At 35.3% G+C, this 10,723-nt stretch overlaps 1 protein-coding gene across 3 annotated transcripts in view; it reads left to right on the top strand.

Moving 5' to 3' along the window:
- Positions 1 to 10,723, top strand: part of Strn (striatin) — a 64,491-nt gene that overhangs the window by 465 nt on the left and 53,303 nt on the right. The gene's annotated exons all lie outside the window — the stretch shown is intronic.

The following is a 10,723-nucleotide window of genomic DNA, read 5'->3' as shown; positions in this document are numbered from 1 at the left end:
GTTTTTTTTTTTTTTTTTTTTTTTTTTTTTTTTTTTTTGGTACTGGTCATTGAACTCGGGTCCTTACGCTTGTGAAGCAGGCGGTGGAACCACTGAGCTAAATCCTTGGCCCAGGTATTGTTTATTCTCTTAAATGTCAGAATTAAGTTTTTCTTTATTCCTAAAATAAATCCAAATTTTTATACACTATAGTCCTGAATTCAAGATATCTGTAATAAATATTTTTGTGGTTTACTGTTTATTATGAATAGAGTAATAATAATGTTCAATACACTGATCTGTATGACTAAAAACATTTTAACAGCATTTTCTCCAACTTTATTTTATTTAAGAAATGTATGTATTTCCTAAAATACAGATGTTGGGGGGGGTTGCATTTTGTTATTTTTTGAGACAGGGTCTTACCATGTAGTTCCTATCTCTCCAGAAGCTAATCTTACCTTTCAATTTTACTAGTGTCTAAGATATTTAGGTGACTACATTTGAGTCACAATTTCAGGAAAATAGGTCATTTTGGATTTATTGGTCAGTGATCAATTTATTATTTTAGATAATGTTTGATATTTGATAATGGGATTTTCTATTTTGTTACTTTTTAGTGTTGTTTTTAATGTTCGCTTGTATTTCTGAAGTTGGCAAATGGGCTGTTTGTAAGATTACCATAAAAATATAAAATATAAGGGTCGGGGATTTAACTCAGTGGTTCTGCTGCCTGCCTTGCAAGTGCGAGGACCAAGCAAGCACAAGTTTAATCTACAGTACCCCCCCAAAATAAAAAATATAAGATAAACTGTAAGATCTTTAAATGCCACAGGGATTTTTATGTCATAGTTAAAAATAGGTATTTTTTCATTATCTTAAGAGGTAGTTTGAGATGGTGAATGGTAACAGTAGCTGCAGAAATAGGTTTAAGTTATAAGTCATTTTAAATAGATATAATGCATAAAATTTGAGATGACATAAAATGTGGAGATGATACAAAATGTAAGGGAGAAAGATAATTCAAGAATTGCTCCCAGGTGGGCATAGTGGCACTGGGAGGCTGAGGCAGGACGACTGCAAGATCGAGTCTAGTCTGGGCAATGTAGCAACTTAACAAGACCCTGACTTGTTTAAAAATAAAAAAGAGCTGGGGTTATTGCTTTGTGTAAGAACCCTGAGTTCATTTGGGGAATCACTGTCAGGTTTCTGGCTTATAGGACTTTGTGAATTATAAGTGAAAGTTGTAGAAGTCAAATGAGTTAAAGCGAAGGATAAGAGTAAAAGTCGATTTGGAGAGACACTCGTGACTCTAGATACATACTTGAGAATCTTCAGTATTGTAGGTTAAGTGAAAATAGGTGAGACAGAACATGTATGATGGAAAGAGGAGAGAGAGAGCTAACAGGAAATAGAAATGTTTGAGGAAAAGACCTAGAGGAAGAGCCAACAAAGCAGTAACTAGAGAAGGCAGTAAGTAGTTTCGGAGCAGGCTAACAGAGGAGGGAAGAAGTTAGACATTTGGCAGATGCCAAGCAATCTTCATATAAGTTGTGTACTGAAAATAGTCACTTGGATTTGCCAGTTGGGAATTTGTTGGAATCCTTGCCAGAAAAACTTCAGTGATGTAGCAGGAACATAAGCCAGATGACAGGGATCGAGGAGTGAGAAGGATAAAGTAGAGACAGATATAGTCACTTTTCCCTGAAAAAGTTTAACTTTGAAGAATACAAGAGATAAAGACTTGGCTGGGTCTAGGGAACATTCCTTTTCTTAAACTGATGGGAGCCTCCTATCAGAAGATCTTTTGTATTTTGTATCTTTTGGATTTCTTGGGAAGATTGGGGATTATTCCTGAAATAATGGTACTTTTAAAATGTAGTAAATTAGGGAATAAAAAAACATTTCTTTTTAAAATCTTATTTAGTTTATTGGTACCTTTTTTTGGGGTGGGGGAGTTTTGAGACAGATTCTCACTAGTAGTTGAGACTGACCTGGAACTCACTATGTAGCCCAGGCTGGTCTTGAACTCAAAGCGATCCTCCTGCCTCAGCCTCCTGAGTGCTGGGATTACAGATGTGCGCCACCGTGCCTGGCTTGTTACTTTTTAAGTATACAGTACAGTTGCAGTCTTCATTGGGATCTTGTACCCTAAATGACAGATTTTGATTCTCATTTTTTCCCCATACCCTGCCCTCCCTTCACCTCCACCCTCCTCTATTTATAAAAACTTTGTTAAACAACCATTTCTTTGTGGCTTGGAGTTCTAAAACATTTCAGTTCTCTTTAGTCCAAAATAATTTTTCTAGTGTATTAGGCCTTTTAAAGCAAATGTTGGAGCTCTAGAACATTTCAGTGCTTTTCATTCTGAAATTATTTATCTAATGCTTTAAATGTCAGGAGTTTGAAAAGACAGGATCTCACTATGTAGTTTAGGTTGGCCTTGAACGTGGGGTCTTTCTGCTTTAGCTCTCCTGAGTACTAGGTTTATGGTATGCTACCCATCTGAAGAATATTTTTGTTTCATTTTAATTGATTTTTAGAATACATTCCAGGTATTTTGTCATTTCACCTGTGAACACCAAAGTCCAGTAAGGGTATATGCTGCCAAAGTGAGCACCTGAAGACCAGTAAGGATCATGGTATTGCACTGCTATAGATTTTTTTAAGTGGTCCCACATCAAGATCCGAAATGAAGTAAAAACTGAATCTTTAAACTGGTAGAGGGATTCCTCACTCAGCAATGGATTTATCAGAGTATCCTTAAAGTGTGGTACAACTCACAAAAGAAGCAAATTTACATGTGATTTTTCAGGAATGCACAGTATGGCCCATCGTGGTGGCAGACACCTGTAATCCTAGCACTCTGTGAAGTGGAGCCAGGAGGGTCACAAGTTTTAGTATAGCCTGAGCAACTTCGTGATTTAGTGAAACTCTCTCTCAAAAAACAATTTTTTTAAAGGGCTGGGGATTTATTTAGCTCCATGTATTTAGCCCCTGGGTACTACAAAACGAACAAAAACAGAAGATGACCCTGTAATCTGAGATGTATTCAGAAAGTTGTATTCTAAAGAACCTCAAATACTATAAAATACATTGTGAAACCTTTCTCCCATGTTTCCCATTTCTCTGCATTCATTGCTACTTTTCTTTAATCTGCACTACTGTAAGAACCCAACTGTCTTCCTTGCCCTAGTATTTCCATGTTCCAGGTTATCTTCTGTGGCCACAGAATTCATTTTGTAAACACAAGTGGAATAATCATGTTATAACCTCACTTTTAAAATACTTGGCTAATTTCAAAGTTACCCTTTGGCAACTGCCCCCGTATATTTGGATATTAAACATACTTGTGTTATATATTGTGCATTCTTTTCCCACTTCTGTGATATTCCTGAGAGAAATATGTTCTTCATCTATCCATTTATCTGGCTATAGAACTAATGTCTTTTGAAGACTTGGCTAAAAATCTCATGTGTTACCTTCTTTTCAGTGGTTGTATTTGACACTACTTTTGGTAGAATTAGATAATCCTTAACCACGCTCCTATAACACTTATTATAATTGTTACTGCAGTGTTCTTTATTTACATTCTGTCTCGGTGGCATCTTCTTGATTCTATCCTCATCTAACTGTGTGTAGTAGTTTATTACCAGCAGCCAGCTACCTGCCACATCATAATAATTTGGTTATTATTCATTAATATTTTTAATGAAAATGTGATTATGATTAATAAGCTTTAAAAATAAGAATGACATTTTTTTAGTTTATTAAAGCCTTTTTCTCTTTTGAGTCAGGAGTCTTACTATGAGTAAGGCTGGTCTTGAATTTAATAGGCTCCAGTGCTCCTCCTATTTCAGCCTCCAGAGGACCTGGAACTGTAATAGTACACCACCACACCTGGCTTACTAAAAACTTTTTTGTTAAATGTATCCACTGAGGCCAATTGAAGAATCTAGCTATGTGTTAAACACAGAACTGTTAAGATATGAGATCTGATTATTTATCCTGTAGTCAGAATGAGACAGAAAAAGAATAACAAACAAGAAAGTTTGGTAAGCTGAAGTGTTAAAACAACGGGAAACAATATGAGTAAGAAAGTATTTTAGCATATTCCAAAGGAGTGTTAGGAAGCTTGAGTAGGGCTTTGTGAGGAAAATACTTTTTAGTGAATTTAACATGTCAGTAGGAAGACCTGACTTAACTGACCATAGCTTCTAATAAAGACAGTGGCTCTTTACATATTTAGTTCTTGCCTGATTTTGTATGGATGTTATTTTATAATGTCACTATTTTTTATTTTTATTTTGTAAATTCTGTTGCAGTTTTTTCTGAGACCACTAGAATGCACTATAATGCAGTATGTTTGAAATTTTTTATTTATATTTAAATAAACTTCATAAAATTTTATTGCCATTCTTATTTTAAAGCTAAATTTTACCTTTTGATAATGAACATTATACAAATATATTGAAATAGAATCAGGAAGATTTAGTCTGGTGATGAAACCTTTATGATTTAGAGAGATCAGAAATAAAGGAAAATATGTCCTAATTTGGACCAAATATATTTTCTAAAATTTAAAAAAAAGAAATGGATACGTATAGTTAATTAACCAGTAACAACCCCAAAAAAGTTTCTCTTCTGCCTCACTTCACTGATTTCTTTCCCAAGAAACTTACTGATGTCTTATGCATCATGTATCCTTCCTAAAATATAGTATTTATATGAACTGTAGGTACAAAATACCAAAAAACACATATGGAGGCATATTGTATGTAATATTTTGTTTCTAGCTATTAGCTTAGAGACTAATCCATATTAACATGAAAATATTCTTTGGTTCCCCCCCTCCCTCTTCTGGTACTGAGGATCAAACACAGTAATGCTCTACTGCTGAGATATATTTTATTTTGAGACAGGGTCTTGCTAAGTTGCTTAGGCTGGCTTTGAATTTAGTTACCTCTTTCTGCTTCAGCTTCTGAAATAGCTAAGATTAAAAAAAGTGTGTCAGTGTGCCTGGCTAATTTTCCTTCTTTTTGTGTGTGTGTGTGTGGTGCTGGGTATTGAATTTAGGACCTTGTACTTACAAGGCACGCATTGTGCCACTGAGCTAAATTTCCAGCTCTTCCTCCCCTTTTTTTTTTAATTTATTGGTACATTTTAGGTATACAGTAAAGTTACATTGCATTATTGGGATCTTCTACCTTTACATGACAGGTCTTGGTTCTCATTTTTTCCCCCTATCCCTGCCCTCCCTTCGCCCCCTTCCCTCCCCATTTATAAACACTTTATTTCCATTTTTTCATTTTCTCATTTTTCTTTTCCCTTATTACCTTCCCCCTACCCTTCCCACTTTCCCTACACCTTTAGACCTTTTCTTCTTATTTCATATTGTCAGTTATCTCAATAGGATCTTATGTACCATTATAGTTTTTCACACCAGAGAAACTATTCAGTATTTACACATGTGTGACTTATTTATTTCACTTAGGAGTATATCCTCAATATGTATCCATTTTCCTATGAATGAATGTACTTTCTCATTCTTTATGGCTGAGTAGTATTCCATTTTATAGAAAAACCACATCTTTATCCAGTTTGCAACTGATGGGCAAGTGGGCTGTTTCCAAGTTTTAATTGTAATAACAAACTGCCACTATAAACATAGGTGTGCATTTATCCCTGTGATATGATTCTTTTAATTCTTTTGGAACGATAACCAGCAGAGGGATGGCTGGGTCAAATGGAATCTCTAGTCCCAGCTCTTTGAGATATCTCCATATTCATTTCCATAGTGGTTGCACCAGTCTGCACTCCCACCAACAATGGAGAAGGGTTCCTTTCTCCCGACAAACCCCGCCAACATTTGTTACTGATTGATTTCTTGATAGCAGCCATTCTTTGTGAGGTGAGGTGGAATCTCAGTGTTGTTTTCATCTGCATCTCTCGAATGACCAGTGATGTGGAATGTTTTTTCATATATTTACTTGCTGTTTTTACTTCTTTGAGAAATGTCTGTTCATTTCAGATGCCCATTTTTGAATCGGGTCCTTATATTTGGGGGGGTCTGATGTTTTGAGTCCTTTATATATTCTAGATAAGAGCCCTTTGTCTGAGGACCAGCTGGTAAACATTTTTTCCCACATTGTAGGTTGTCTTTTAGTTCTCTTGATGGTTTCTTTTGCAGTGCAGAAGCATTTTAATAAGATGAGATCCCACTTGTTGATTCTTTCTGCTAGTTCCCGTGCTACTGAAGATTTGTTCATAAAGTCTTTTCCTATGCTAATGTCTTCAAGAGTTCTGCCTAACTTATCTTCCAGCAAGTTTAGTGTTTCTGTTTTAATATTTAGATCTTTAATCCAGTTGGATTTTAACTTAGTGCGTGGTGAAAGATAAGGGTCTAGTTTTAATCTTTGGCAGATTGAAATCCAGTTTTTCCAACACCATTTATTAAAGAGACTCTCTTGCCTCCAGATAGGATGGTTGGCTCCTTTGTCAAAGATGAGGTAGCTGAGTACCTCTGGATTTGCTTTTGTTATCTTCCATTCTGTTCCTGTGATCCTCAGGTCTGTTTCTTTGCTAGTACCATGCTGTTTTTATCACAGTGGCTTTGCAGTATAGTTTCAAATTGGGAATTATTATACCTGCTGCCATGTCTCTGTTGCCTAGGATGACGAGCCCTTCCTTCTTAATACTTTTTTTTTTTTAGTACATATTTATAGTACATAATGTTTACATTCCTTGCAGACAATTGGTACATGTACATAATAAATCTTAATTCCTTTTTTCATCCCCTTCCCTCCTTTTGCCTTCATCCATCTCTTGATCCCCTTTTTCTTTTTTTTTACCTGAATATAACACATCCCAATTCCTTTTTCATACCCTTTCCCTTCCCTCATCTCTTGATCCCTTTCCTCTTTGAGAAAGATCTATCTTCCTACTTCCTATTATATAACTTTTATTTTGCTCTTTATATTATAGGTTTCTCATATAAGAGAAACTGATAGTTAATTTCATGTTTGTGATTTGTTTCACCTAACATAATGAACTCATGGTGCATCCATTTTCCTATAAGTCCCTTTAGTTTATCTTTTTTTATGGCAGAGTAGTAGTCTATTGTGTGTAAATACCACATTTTATCTGTTCATAACATGTATGTCTGTCCATGACATATAGGCCACTTCCAAGATTTAGCTATTAAGAATTTTGCTGCTGTGAACATGGGAATGCATGTATCACTGTAACATGATGTCTTTAAGTCTTGGGGAAGATACCTAGAAGGGGAATAGCTGGGTCAAATGGAAGGTCCATTTTTAGTTTTTTGAGGGCTAGCCATACTGATTGTCACAGAGGTGCTCCTAGTTTACATTCCTACCAACAAGTATAGAAGTGCTGTCCACCCCATCGCCCTCTCTAGACTATTCATTTGTTACTATTTGATTTCTTGATGATTGCCATTCTTTTTGGAGTGACATGGATGGAATCTCAGTGTTGTTTTAAATTACTTTTTTCTAATAATTATTTCTTTTTGTAATTATTGGCCATTTTTACTTCTGTGCTCATTCATATCATTTGTCCTTTTTTGGTTGGGTTTTTTATTTTGGAGAGTAATATTTTAAAATTCTTTATGTATTCTAGGTATTGAGGAATAGCTGGCAAATTTTTTCCCCCATTCTATGGTTGTCTTTCCATGCTGTTGGTTGTTTCTTTTGCTGTGCAGAAGTTTTTTTTTTTTTTTCTTTTACTTTTATATGATCCCATTTGTTAATTCTTGGGTACTGTTTCTTATGGAACTGAAGTTCTATTCAGAAAGTTCTTACCTTTGCCTATGACTTAGAGTTTTACTTATTTCATCTTCCAGCAGGTTGAGTTTTTGTTTTGACATTTAGTTATTTGATCCATTTTTATTTCACTTTGGTATATGGTGAAATATTGGCCTAGATTTAATCTTCTGCACATGATAGCCAGTTTTCCCAGCACCATGTATTAAAGAGACAATCGAGGCCTGGGTATTTGGCTTTGTGGCACCATGCCTGCCTTGCAAGTGCAAGGTCCTGAGTTTGATCCCTAGTACCAAAAAGAAAAAAAAAAGAGAGGCTATCTCTAGAGGCTGAGGCAGGGGGATCACTGCGTGTTTAGGGCCATCTATACCACGTAGTTCAAGGCCAGTCTGAGCTACATAGGAAGACTGGTCTCGACAAAACAAAACAAAAATAAACAAAACTGAAGAGGCTGTATTTCCTCCACTGTGTTTTCGGCCCCCTTTTCAAAGATCAAATAGTTGAACATGCCTGGAGTTGTGTCTGCATCATGTATTTATTGGTCATTATCTAAGAAGCAGCTGTTCATTTGAGATGCTCATTTTTTTTTCATTGAGTTTATTGGTACTTTTTAAGTCAGATGCCCATTTTTTTATTAGGTCTAAATATTGCAGTGTATCTAATTTTTTTAAATACTTGTTGTATTCTAAATATTAGTCCTTTGAAGAGTAGCAGGCATAATTTTTTTTCCATTCTGTAGGTTGCCTCTTCACTCTGTTGGTGGTTTCTGTTGCTGTGCAGCTTTTTAATTTGATGTGATCCCATCTGGATCATTGGAATTATTTCTTGTACAGCCAGGGTTCTGTTCAGAATGCCTTTTTTTTTTCCAGAATGCCTTTGCCTATGTTGGTGTCTTCAAGAGTTTTATGTATTTTGTCTTCTAGCACATTAAAATTTTTTTGTTATATTTAGATCTTTGATCCAGTTTTATTTTAGTTTGGTGCATGGTGAGAGATATGGATATAGGTTTGATCTTGGAGTGTGGATAGCTACTTTCCCCAACACCTTTTGTTAAAGAGTCTATCTTTCCTCCAGATAAAGTGTTTGGCCTTTTTGTCAAAGATAAGATAGCTGAGTTTGCCTAGAGTTAGCTCTGCTTTGTTCTGTTCCAGTGAGCCACAAGTCTGGTTTGCTTGTTTGTTTTTGCTAGTACCATGCTGTTTTTATCACTGTAACTTTGTAGTGTAAGTTGAAATCTGGGATTTTAATGGCCCTTGCCTTGCTCTTATTGTCCAGAATTGTTTTTGGTGCTTTAATTCTCTTCTGATTCCATATGAATTTTAGAATTGCTTTCTTGATTTCTGTGAGGAATGCTACTGGTATTTTGATTGGGATTGCATTAAATTTGTAAAACAGTTTTGGAAATATGGTTATTTTGAGTATATTGGTTCTGCCTATTCAGGAACAGTTCTGTCTTTCCATTTTCTGTTGTCCTCTTTGATCTCACTTTTCAGAGTACTATAGTTTTCATTTTAAAGGTCTTTTACTTAGGTTAACTAAGTATTACGTCTTTCTTGATGCTATTGTGAAAAGTATTGTTTCCCTAATTTCTTTCTCTATGAGTTTATTTTTGGTGTACAAGAACATTATTGATTTTTCAATGTTGATTTTTGTATCTTGCTGTGCTACTGAATTTGATTATTCTAGAAGTCTTTTGGTGAAGTTTTTGGGGTCTTCTATGTAGAGGATCATGTCCTCTGTAAGTAATGATAATTTTTTTTAAAAAATTTAATTTATTGGTACATTCTAGGTAGACAGTACAGTTACATTCATTACTGGGATCTTGTACCTTTACAAGCCAGGTCTTGGTTCTCATTTAAGTAATGATAATTTAATATCTTTTCCTATGTATATACTTTTTATTTCTTCCTCCTGCCTAGTTGCTCTGGCTAATGTTCGAGAGTAGGAGTGGTGATAGAGGACATCCTTGTCTTGTTCCTGATTTTAGAAGGAAAGCTATCAGCTTCTCTCCATTTAAAGTGATGTTAGTCATTGATTTGTCATAGATGGCTTTTATCAGATTGAGATAGAGATCTTCTATACCTGTTTTCTTCAGAGTTCTTTGTTAGGAATGGATGTTGGATTTTGTCAGATGCTTTTTCTACATCTACTGAGATGATCATGTGATTTTTGTCCTTGCTTCTGTTTACGTGGTATATTATATTTTTTGATTTTCATATATTTAACCATCCTTCCATCCCTGAAGCCTGCTTGGTCACGATCTCTGATGTGTTTGATGATGTACTTCATTTTGTTTGCCATTATCTTACAGAGAACTTTTGCATCTGTATTCATTAAAAAGATTGGCCTGTAGCTTTCTGTTTTGGTTGAATCCTTTTTTGACTTTGGAATCAGGGTAATGCTTGCTTCTGGGAATGACTTGGGCATACTGCTTCCCTTTATACATTATAGTTTGAGGAGTATTGGCATTAGCTCTTCTCTAAAGTTGTTAGAGAATTTGGCAGTGAATACATCAAGACCTGGGCTTTTATTAGTTAGAAGCTTTTTTATTTCAATTTCATTGACTAGTATTAAGATTATTCAGGATCTTTGTATCTGTTCAAATATATATCTAGGAATCTATCTATTTCTTCTGAATTTTCCATTTTATTAGAGTGCAGAGTCTTAAAGTAGTTACCAAGGAACCTCTGGATTTGACAGAATGCATTGTGATTTTTGCCTTTGTCATTTCTTTTGGTACTGGGAATCGAACTTGGGCCTTGCGCTTGCAAGGCAGGTGGTGGAACCACTGAGCCAAACCCCCCGGCCTGCCTTTGTCATTTCTAACTGCATGAATTTGGGTGTTTGCTTATTTTACTAAATTTGGCCAGGGGCTCGCCCATTTTATTCATTTTTTTTCAAAGAACTGCACAATTCATTGATTCTTTGTGTGTGTGTGTATGTATTATATATATTACATA

This window comes from Fukomys damarensis, unplaced genomic scaffold (genome assembly GCF_012274545.1).
Source record: "Fukomys damarensis isolate Sample0158 unplaced genomic scaffold, DMR_v1.0_HiC HiC_scaffold_2, whole genome shotgun sequence".
Taxonomy (NCBI): Eukaryota; Metazoa; Chordata; class Mammalia; order Rodentia; family Bathyergidae; genus Fukomys; species Fukomys damarensis.
The sequence above is the reverse complement of the archived record's forward strand: the minus strand, read 5'-3'. Positions and strand labels throughout refer to the sequence as shown.